Raw genomic sequence first — 12,184 nt, 5'->3', positions numbered from 1 at the left:
TTCAGAGAAGAGCAGATTATTTGGGCGATTAGGACTGTTGCCTGGGACTGAGTTTGGTGACAGATAATGTGCAGTTAGATTCTCTCCTGACATTCCTTTCTCAGCCAGGGGCTCCTCCCCTCTGCTCCCACATTGGGCCCTCTCAGCCTGTAGAATGATGAAGGATCCAACAACTTGGAAAGCTGCATGAGGGGCAGTGGGTCCTTACCAAGTGCCCTTATTGCCCCAATCCATTCAACAGGCGTCTCTTGAGCCTTCGCTGTATCCCAGGTACCATTCTGCATGCTAGGGATACAGAAGAGAGTAAATCATTCAACAAGCGAGTCCCTACTATATGCCAGACATGGTTCTAGGTACCGGGGATACAGCCATGGACAAAACAGACAAAGATCATTAGCCTTGTGGAGCTGATGTTCCGGCAGGGCTGAGAGATGATAAGCAATAAGAGGTAAAGTATTTAGTATGCTAGAAAGTGAGAAGAGCCACCACAGAAAAAGAACAGCAGGGTCAAAGGGATCTGGAGTGGGCAAATGGCAGTATTTTTTTTTAAGATTTTATTTATTTATTTAGAGAGAGCACAAGCAGAGGGAGGGGCAGAGGGGGAGGGAGAAGCAGGCTCCCCGCTGAGCAGGGAGCCCCATGTGGGGCTCAATCCCAGGACCCTGGGATCATGACCTGAGCCTAAGGCAGACACTTAACCCACTGAACCACCCAGGTGTCCCAGGACTATTCTCTTAAAAAGTGCTTGAAGAATATGAAAGTTAAGGATACGCCACCCACTTTGTCTTGGCTATATTCTATTTATAGGTTGTTTTCAGAAAGCACTAATACAAAGATTCAGAATAGCAACAGAAATGAATAAAATAAAATAACTTTTCACATTTGGGGCCTAAGATATGACTTTTTATGCTCTGTCAAAAAACGTCGCGAAGAGACGTGCGCACAGAAAGAGATGGTGGCGGCCCAGGAAGGCAGGAGAGGGGTTGTATTATTTCTAAAATAACATGTATACACCCATGAAAACATCATCACAATCATGATGGTGAACATATCATCACCCCAAAAAGTTTCCTCTGCCCCTTTATAATCCCTTCTTCCCGCCCCACCCCCAGCCCCACGCACCCACTGATTTGCTTTCTGTCGCTATAGTTTAGTTTGCGTTTTCTAGAGTTTTCTATAAATCAGTCACTGAGTATGTACTCTTTTCGGTCTGATAGACTCTACAAAATTATTGGAGATTCATTCACGTAGTTCCATGTATCAATAGGTCATTCCTGTTTTTTTTTGTTTGTTAAGATAAAATCCACATAGCATAGAATCCACCCCTTTCAAGTGTACAATTCAATGGTTTTAGTATATTCACAAGCTTGTGCAAGCATCACCACTATCTCATTCCAGAACATTTTATCACCTCTAAAAGAAACCCAGTACTGGGGGATGCGGGGTGGGGTAACTGAGTGATGGACATTGGGGAGGGTATGTGTTGTAATGAGCACTGGGTATCGTGTAAGACTGATGAATCACAGACCTGTACCCCTGAAACAAATAATGCAATGTATGTTAATAAAAAAAATAAAAGAAACCCCGTACCAATTAGCCCTCACTTTCCATTTTCCCCTCCCTCCAGCCCCTGCCAACTACTAATCTATTTTCTGTCTCTATAGATTTGTCTATTGTGGATATTTTATATACATGAACCATACAATACGTGACCTTTTGTTTCTGGCTTCCTTCACTCAACATGTTTTCAAGGTTGACACGTTATAGCAGGTATCAGTATCTCATTCCTTTTTATGGCGTAATATTTCATTGTATGGATATACTACCTTTTGCTCATCTACTTATCTGTTGATGGAGTTTAGCATACAAGCCTTTGAATGGACATATGTTTTCCTTTTCTTGTGGGTAGACTTCTAGGAACGGAATGACTGGATCATATAATAAGTATACGTGTAAAACTTTTAAGAAAGTGTCAGTATCCCAAGTGTCTAGCAGAGTATGTAGCATATAGGAAGCTTTCAATGAATAATTGTTGTATAAAGAATAACTGACTTTATGACCAAAAAATAACCCTGTCAAACTGTCTCCCAAAGGGGTTGTACCATTTTACATTCCTACCGTGGTGTACGAGAGTTCTAGTTCCTCCATGTCCTCCCCAGTTTTTGGTATGGTCAGTCATTCAGATTTTTATCCATTCCAGTATTTGTTTCTGCTATTCATTGTGCTTTTCATTTTCATATTCCTAATCATCAGTGATATTGAGTATCTTTTTATGTGTTTAATTGCCACCTGTGTATCTTCTTTGATGAAGAGTCTGGTAAAATTCTTTGCCTATTTTTTTAAAATGGGCTATTTGTTTTCTTATTGGGTTTTTAGAGTTCTTTATATATTTTGGATAGAGATACATTATCAGACAGATGCTTTGCAAGTATTTTCTCCCAGTGTGTGGCTTGTCTTTTCCTTCTCTCAACAATGTCTTTTGAAAAGCAGAAATATCGGGGCGCCTGGGTGCCTCAATTGGTTAAGTGTCTGCCTTCAGCTCAGGTCCTGATCTCAGGGACCTGGGATCGAGCCCCACGTCAGGGTTCCCTGCTCAGGGGGAGTCTGCTTCTCCCTCTCCCGTTGCCCCTCCCCCCCATGCTTGCTCTCGCTCGCTCGCTCTCTCTCTCTCTCAAATAAATATCTTTAAAAAAAGCAGAAATGTTAAATTTTGATGAAGTCAAATGTATTGATTTGTTCTTTTTGAATTCTCCTTTTCATGTCATATCAAAGAGATCTTTCCCTAATCCAAGGTCACAAAGGTTTTCTAGAAGTCTTATGGTTTTAGATTACACATTTAGGACTTTAGTCAATTTTTTTTTTAAGATTTTATTTATTTATTTGACAGAGATAGAGACAGCCAGTGAGAGAGGGAACACAAGCAAGGGGAGTGGGAGAGGAAGAAGCAGGCTCCCAGCAGAGGAGCCTGACGTGGGGCTCGATCCCATAACGCCGGGATCACGCCCTGAGCCGAAGGCACATGCTTAACCGCTGTGCCACCCAGGCGCCCCAGGACTTTAGTTAATTTTGAATTAATTTTTGGGCATGGTTGAAGGCACAGATCCATGCTCGTTCTTTTGCATATGGATATCAAACTGTTCTAGTACCATTTGTTGAAAAGACTATCCTTCCTCCACTGCTTTGCTTTAAACCTTTGTCAAAAATCAGTTATCCACCACAAGGAAAAGAAAAAATTAGTTGTCCATATATATATCAATTTGTTTCTGGACTCTACAATGTTCTATTGTTATATTTGTCTATCTGTATGTCAATATCATACTGTACTGATTTCTGTAGCTGTATAATGATTCTTTAGATCAGGTAGTGTTAGCCCTTCAAATTTTTTATTCTTTTGCAAAGTTGTTTTGGGTATTTGAGATCTTTTGTATTTCCACATGAATTTTAGGAACTGTTTGTAAATTTCTACAACAAAAGAGCCTACTGGATTTGGATCAAATCTACAGGTCAATTTGGGAAGAATTGACATGTTAATAATATTTACCCTTCTGACTCATGAACAAGGTTCATTTATATATGCCTTCTTTAGTTTTAGCAGTTTTTGTAGTCTTCGATATATAGGTCTTGCACATCTTTTGTCAGATTTATCCCTAAGTATTTCATATTTCTTTTTTTTTTATAACTAGGCTCCATCCCCAACATGGGGCTTGAACTCAACCCTGAGATCAAGAGTCACATGCTCTACTGACTGAGCCAGCCGGGTGCCCCAGTATTTCATATTTCTTGATATTATTGTATATAATATTTTTAATTTCAATTTACAGTTGTTCATTGCTAATGTATAGAAATACGGTTGCTGGGGCGCCTGGGTGGCACAGCGGTTAAGCGTCTGCCTTCAGCTCAGGGCGTGATCCCGGCTTTACGGGATCGAGCCCCACATCAGGCTCCTCCGCTATGAGCCTGCTTCTTCCTCTCCCACTCCTCCTGCTTGTGTTCCCTCTCTCTCTGGCTGTCTCTATCTCTGTCAAATAAATAAATAAAAAAAAATGTTATCTTTAAAAAAAAAAAAAAAAGAAGTGCTCTTCCAAGAAAACCAAAAAACAAAAGATGGCGGAAGTAGGTCTGTTTCAGGGTCAAGTCTTGGGCAGCATGTCTAAGGACAAAGTCCACAGTCACAACTAGATTCTCATGTATAGTAATGTAAGATTGAGAGGACCTCAAAAATATTTTAGCCAGGGGTGCCTGGGTGGCTCAGTCAGTTAAGCATCTGACTCTTGATTTCTGCTCAGGTCATGATCTCAGGGTCATGAGATTGAGCCCCACATCAGGCCCCATGTCAGAGTCTGCTTCAGATTCTCTCTTTCCCTACCCTCTGCCCTTACCCCCACTTGTGCATGGGCATGAGCTCTCAATCTAAAATAAATAAATAAAATCTTTAAAAAAAAACTGAGGGGTGCCTGGGTGGCTCAGATAGTTAAGCGTCAGACTCTTGGTTTCAGTTGGGGTCATGATCTCAGGGCTGTGAGACCGGCCCAGTCAGCAGGGTGTCTGCTTGAGATTCTCTCCCTCTTCCCCTTCCCCCTCAAAATAAATAAATAAAATCTTAAAAAAAATAGCTTTAGCTAATGCACATCTTTTTTTTCTTCCAAGGAACTTTTATTTTTTAAATTTCATTGTGGTAAGAACACATGAGATCTACCCTAAGTGTACAATACATAATAGTTGAGTATAGGCACAATGTTGCACAACAGATCTCTAGAACTTATTCATCTTAACCTAATCGAAACTCTATATCTGTTGATTAGTAGCTCCCCGTTTTCCCTTCCCTCTAACCTCCGGTAACCACCATTCCAGTCTTTGATTTTATGAATTTGACTATTTTACATACCTCATATAAGTGGAATCATGTATCTTTCTGTGTCCGGCTGATTTCATATAGCAAAATGTCTTCAACTCCATACTTGTGGTTGTATATTGCAGTATTTCCTTCTTCTTTGAGGTGCAATAGTATTCCATTGTACGTACATGCTGCATTTTCATTATCCATTTATCTGTCGACCCATATTTAGGTTGTTTCCACATGTTAGCTACTGTAAATAATGCTGCAAGGGACGCAAGAATGCTAATGTCTCTTCAATATCCTAATTTCAATTCCTTTGGATAGATACTCGGAAGAGGGATTGCTGGATCAGATGGTAGTTCTGCTAAGTTTTTGAGGACCCTCTGTACTGTCTTCCACAGTGGCTGCACCAGTTTGCACTCCCACCAATGGTGCATGAGGGTTCCCGTTTCTCCACATCCTCACCAACACTTGTTGTTTCTTGTGTTTTTTGATTTTACCCATTCTGACAGGTGTGAGGCGGTATCTCATTGCGGTTTTGATTTGCATTTCCTTTTTTTTTTAAGATTTTATTTATTTGACAGAGAGAGACAGCCAGCGACAGAGGGAACACAAGCAGGGGGAGTGGGAGAGGAAGAAGCAGGCTCATAGCAGAGGAGCCTGATGTGGGGCTCAATCCCAGAACGCCGGGATCACGCCCTGAGCCGAAGGCAGACGCTTAACGACTGCGCCACCCAGGCGCCCCTGATTTGCATTTCCTTGATGATGTGTGGCAATGAGTACTTTTTCATATACCTGTTGCATAGATGATCTCTATCAGGTTGAGGAAGTTCTTTTCTTCTTCTTTTATAATATTTTATTTATTTATTTAACAGAGAGATAGAGCCAGAGAGCAAAAGCAGGGGGAGAGGCAGAGGGAGAAGGAGAAACAGGCTCCCCACTGAGCAGGGAGCATGACCCTGGACCCTGGGGTCATGACCTGAGCCGAAGGCAGATGCCTACCTGACTGAGCCACCCAGGTGCCCGCGAGGAAGTTATTTTCTATTCCTCCTTTCCTTAGTGTTTTATCAGGAAATCATGTTTAATTTTATCAACTTCTTTTTTCTGTATCTATTGAGATGATCATATGTTTTTTTCTTTTGTTGTTTGTTAGTATGGGAAATTGATTGGTTTTTGAATGTTAAAGCAACCCTGCATTATTGGAATAAACTCCACTTGGTTGTGATATATTATCTTTTTAATATATTGTTGGACTAAATTTGCTAAAATAATGTTTAGAATTTTTACATCTGTGTTCATAAGGGATATTGGTCTTTAGTTTTCTTTTTCTGTAATGTCTTTATCTGGTTTTGGTATTGGAGTAATGCTGGTCCCATTGAATGGCTGGGAAGTATTCAAATTTTTGCAAGTGTTTGTGTAGAGGTGATATTATTTCTTCCCTAAAATGCTTGAAAAATGTTCAGTGACACCTTCTATGCCTGGAGTTTTCTTTGTAGGAAGGATTTTAACTGTAAAGTCCATTTCTTTAATAGATATAGGGTTATTCGGGTTATCTATTTCTTTTGTTTAAATGTGGCAAAATACACATAGCATAAACTTTCCCATCCTGGCCATTTTTAAGTGTACAGTTCAGTGGCATAAGTACATTTTCACTGCTGAGCAGCCGTCATCACCATCCATCTCCGTGATGAGGACACGGAATACTCGCGAGGTTCAGTGGGGTGGAGTCCGGAGCCGACGATTAAGAAAGAATTCTTGAAGTTCAGTGGGGTGGAGTCCGGAGCCGACGATTAAGAAAGAATTCTTGAGGCGTCTTTGGTGCAAAATTGGTGGTTTATTAAAGCACGGGGACAGGACCCGTGGGCAGAAAGGAGCTGCTGCACCGGGGTTGTGAAGGGTGGCTGATTATATACGATGGGGTTGGGGGAGGTAAGGAAAAAGGGAGGTTGAGGAAATACTTTCATATGTTAAAGAAGATTCACAAGATAGCCTTGCCATTGTCAAGTTAAGGTGGTTTTGCGCTCTAGCAAGGTATTAACATGAAGATGGTTGGGAACTTCCTGGAGGCTGCAGATTATAAGGACATTAAATTGTATCTACATTCCCTTCCGGAAGCTAGGTTATTGATAGAAATGCTTCGTTCTTGTAAACTGCTAAAGACATTTGTAAAACTGAGGGAGACTTAAGTCTTACAGGATTGTGGTATCTATAGGTTAACTATTTCTTGTCCTTTAGGGCAGCCAGGAGTGCCTGAGGAATGTCACATACATCCCATGGTGGGGGGTGTTGCAGGGCATCAGTTTCTGCTTTGCCTTCAGCTTGCCTTCTGTTCCCTCATCATCCGGAACCCTTTTCATCTTGCAAAATTGAAATTCTGTACCCATTAAACAATTACTCCTCATTCTTTCCTCTCCCATCGCAACTACCTATGTCTTCTTGAGTGAGCTTTGGTAATTTCTATCTTTTAAGGAATTTGTACATTTCGATTAAGTTGTGGGATTTATTGGTATACATTTTTTAAAATATTCTATTCCTTTTCAGTAGGTAGCTGAGCACGGGGCTTGAACTCACAACCCTGAGATCAAGACCTGAGCAGAGAGCAAGAGTCTGATCCTTAACCGACTGAGCCACCCAGGCGCCCCTAAAAATATTCTTTTATCCTTTTCAGTTTCTGTAGAACTTGTAGTAATGTCACCTTTTGTTCCTGATATTCTAAGTGGTGTCTTCTCTCTTTTTTTTCTTGTAAGTCTTCATGTTTGTCAATTTTATTGATCTCAACTAACCAGCTTTTGGTTTCATTAATTTTCTCCATTGTTTTCCTGTTTTCTACTTCCATTGAGTTCCATTTTCATCTTTACTATTTCCTTTCATCGGCTTACCTTATGTTACCTTACCTCGTCTTTTCCCAGTTTCTTCTTTTTTTCTTTTCCTAGTTTCTNCGCCATGGGATGTATGTGACATTCCTCAGGCACACATGGCTGCCCTAAAGGACAAGAAATAGTTAACCTATAGATACCACAATCCTTCAAGACTTAAGTCTCCCTCAGTTTACAAATGTTTTAGCAATCTACAAGAACAAAGCATTTCTATCAATAACCTAGCTTCCCAAAGGAAATGTAGATACAATTAAATGTCCTTATAATCTGCAGCCTTTAGGAAGTTCTCACCCATCTTCATGTTAATGCCTTGCTAGAGGGAAAAACAACCTTAACCTGACAAAGGCAAGGCCTCGGGTATCCTGTGAGTCTTCTTTAATACATGAAAGTACTTTCTCAACCTCCTTTTTTCCTTACCTTCCCCCAACCCCATAGTATATAATCGGCCACCCCTCACAACCCGGTGCAGCAGCTCTTTCTGCCCACGGGTCCTGTCCCGCTGCTTTAATAAACCACCAATTTTGCACCAACGACGCCTCAAGAATTCTTTCTTAATCGTCATCTCCGGACTCCACCCCACTGAACCTCATCTATATTCCACAACCTCATCACTTAGTCCTTTCTTCTTTTCTAATATTGGCATTTAATGCTATAAATTCACCTGCAAATACTGTCTTAGCGGTATCCCACAAATTAACATGTTGACTTTTCAGTCTCATTCAGTTCAAAATGTTTTCTGATACCAATTTTGATTTCTTCTTTGATCCATGAGTTATTTTGAAGTGTGCTGTTTAATTTCCAAATATTTAGCGGTTTTCCAGACGTCTTCCTGTTATGGATTTCTAATTCAGTTCCATTGTGGTCAGAGAAAACACTTTGTATAACCTGAATCCATTTGCGTCTATTGAGACTAATTTGGGGGCCCAAAATAAAGTCTTTCTTGGGAATGGAGGGGAACTGCTTCATGCTGGTGCCCTGACAACTTTGCATATATCTGCATAGTTCCTGTGGCAAGGCTTAACCACTGCTGACCTGTCTAGGTCTCGGCAGAAGATGCAATTTCCCAGAACGTTAGAACATGGGAAACTTGTGAGGAGCTGCTACAAGATCATTTCCCACCCACTTTCCCGTCTTTGAGCGAAGGCGGCTGGAGAGTTTTTCATTGCCTTAAAAGTTCTGATGAGATAGAGGGCTTTCGGTCTCACCCCGACCGCTTAGGGCACAGCTGCAGGCTCTCAAAGTGCTTACTACAGCTAGAAATCAGCGCCTGGGGTGGGGGGTGGGGGTCGGGGCGTTCCAATACTTGTGTTGCAAATCATCGGGCCCTTTTTGTTTTGGTGTTGCCCTATGGGGCAAAAGATACGGGGAGCTGACATTGTTGCTACTCTTGTTTTTGCCATCTCTGTAAGTAATAAACTCTCGGAATCTAGCAAAGGTTTGTTGTTTCTTGACTAGCCAAATAGTTCAGCTTTGCTTGACGTGTAAATGTTCTGTGTGCATTTGAGATGAGTGTGTTCTGCTGTTGTTGGCTGGAAAGTTTTATAAATATCAGTCAGGTCAAGTTGGTTGCTGCTGTTGTTTTAAGTCTCCTATGTTCCCGCTGATTTCCTGCTACTTTTTCTGTGAATAACGTAGATAGGAATAAGGAAATCTGCAACTGTCATCGTGAATTTGTCCATGTCTCTTTGCAGTTCTGTCAAGTATTGCTTCATGTATTTTGAAGCTCTGTTATTGTGTATAAATGTTTAAATGTTTATCCCTAGTAATAACTTTTGCTCTGAAACCTACTTTGTCTGGTGTCAGTATAGCAGCCCCACCTTTTAAAAAAAAACTAGTGCTAGGGGCGCCTGGGTGGCTCAGTCGTTAAGCGTCTGCCTTCGGCTCAGGGCGTGATCACAGCGTTCTGGGATCGAGCCCCGTATCGGGCTCCTCCGCTGGGAGCCTGCTTCTTCCTCTCCCACTCCCCCTGCTTGTGTTCCCTCTCTCACTGGCTGTCTCTCACTGTCAAATAAATAAATAAAATCTTAAAAAAAAAAACTAGTGTTAGCATGGTATATCTTTTTCCATCTTTTTTTAAAACCTATTTGTGCTTTTATATTTCAAGTGTGTTTCTTATACGCAGCATCTAGTTGATTTTTATCCAATCTGACAATCTTTGTCTTTTCACTGGGATATTTAGGTCATTTACCTTAATGGGATTAATGGGATAAGGTGATATAAAGTTTGACTGCATTATCTTGCTATTTTCTATTTGTTCCGTTTCTTCTTTGTTCTCTTTTCTTACTTCTTCTGCCTTCCTTTGGATTAATCAATTTTTTTAACGATTGCTTTTTCTCTCCTTTGTTAATTTTTATCTATAATTCTTGGATTTGTTACTGTATTGGTTAATTTAGCATTTATAGTATACATCTTTAACTGATAGTAATTATACTACTTCATGGGTCATATGAGGACCTTCTAGTAGTTAAGTTTCCATTTGTTCCTTGCCGACCTTTATGCTTATCGGGATGCCCGGGTGGCTCAGTAAGTTAAGTGTCTGCCTTCCGTTCCTGCCATGATCTCATTGTCCTGAAATCGAGCCCCGCATCAGGCTACTTGAGCGACACGGAGCCTGCTTCTCCCTCTGCCTGTGCCTGTCACTCCCTCCAGCTCCTCTCTCTCTGTGTGTCAAAGAAATAAATAAAATCTTTAAAAAATAAAATAAAAAGATTTATCTATTCATTTATTTAAGAGAGAGAGAGAGAGACAGAGAACTCAAGCAGGGGGAGGGGCAGAAGGAGAGGGAGAAGGAGAGAAGCCAACTCCTTGCTTGAGGGCAGAGCCAGATGCTGGGCTCAACGCCACAACCCAGGAGATCACGACCTGAGCCAAAATCAAGAGTCAGACGCTCAACGGCCTGAGCCACCCAGGTGCCCCTTTGCTGTTGTCTTCACACATTTTACTTTTACATATGTTATAAATGCCATAAAACGTTGTTTTTGATTAAAGGGTCAGTTATCTTTTAAAGAGATGTAAATAATAAGAAAAATATCTTATATATTTATCTATGTAGTTACATGCCCAGTGCTCTTCATTTCATTGTGTAGATCCAGATTTCCACCAGGTATCATTTGCCTTCTGCCTGAAGGATGTCCTTCTACATTTCTTGTTTTGCTGTTCTAGTGATGTTGAATTCTTTCAGCTTTTTCATGGCTAAAAATATCTTTTTTTTCCTGTGTTTTTGCAAGACATTCTTGCTAGGTGTCGAATTCTAGGTTAACAAACTTTTTAAAAAGATTTTATTTATTTATTTGAGAGAGAATGAGAGACACAGAGAGAGAGAGAGAGCACAAGAGGGGAGAGGGTCAGAGAGAGAAGCAGACTCCCTGCTGAGCAGGGAGCCTTCCTCAGGACTGGGTCCCAGAATTCCAGGATCATGACCTGAGCTGAAGGCAGTCGTTTAACCAACTGAGCCACCCAGGTGCCCCACAATTTTTTTTTTAATTTTAAGAATTTGGCTCCACACCCAACATGGGGCTTGAACTCACAACCCTGAGATCAAGAGTCACATGCTCCACCGACTGAGCCTGCCAGCTACCCAACAATTTCTTTTTCAGTATTTTAATATGTCATCCTGTGGTCTTCTGGCCTCCCTGGTTTCTGCTGAGAAACCAGTAGTAAATCTTACTGAAGATCACTTGTATGTCCTGCTTTTAAGATTCTCTTCCTTGATGCTTTCAAGACCCTTTTTCTTTGTGTTTGAAAGTTTGCTTATGATGTGTCTGGGTATTGATCTCTTTTTTTTAAGATTTTATTTATTTATTCGACAGAGATAGAGATAGCCAGCGAGAGAGGGAACACAAGCAGGGGGAGTGGGAGAGGAAGAAGCAGGCTCATAGTGGAAGAGCCTGATGTGGGGCTCGATCCCAGAACGTCGGGATCACGCCCTGAGCCGAAGGCAGATGCTCAACCGCTGTGCCACCCAGGCACCCCTGGGTATTGATCTCTTTAAATTTATCCTACTTGGAGTTCTTTAGTTTCTTGGATGTATAGATTGTTTTTCATCAATTTGGAAAGTTTTTGGCCATTATTTCTTCTTCCCCCTTTCTCTCTTCTCTTCTTCTGGGACTGGCATTATGCATTCATAGGTACATTTGATGATGTCCCGCAGGCCTCTGAGGCATGATTCATTTTTCTTCATTCTTTTCTTTCTGTGTCTCAGACTGTATAGTCTCATTTGATCGATGTCAGTTCCATTATTCTTTCTTCTGCCAGCTCACATCTTCTGTTGAGCCACTCTAGTGAATTTTCACTTCAGTTATTTCGTATTTTCTTTATCATGTATATTATTTTAATATTCAGTTATTTTAACTCCTGAATTTGTCTTGTTCTTTTTTTAAAAAGATTTTATTTCTTTATTTGACACACAGAGAGTAACAGAGGGAGAGGGAGAAGCAGACTCCCCACTGAACAGGGAGCCCGATGTGGGACT

The sequence above is a fragment of the Ailuropoda melanoleuca genome, chromosome X (assembly GCF_002007445.2).
Source record: "Ailuropoda melanoleuca isolate Jingjing chromosome X, ASM200744v2, whole genome shotgun sequence".
Taxonomy (NCBI): Eukaryota; Metazoa; Chordata; class Mammalia; order Carnivora; family Ursidae; genus Ailuropoda; species Ailuropoda melanoleuca.
This window is presented reverse-complemented; position numbering follows the sequence as displayed.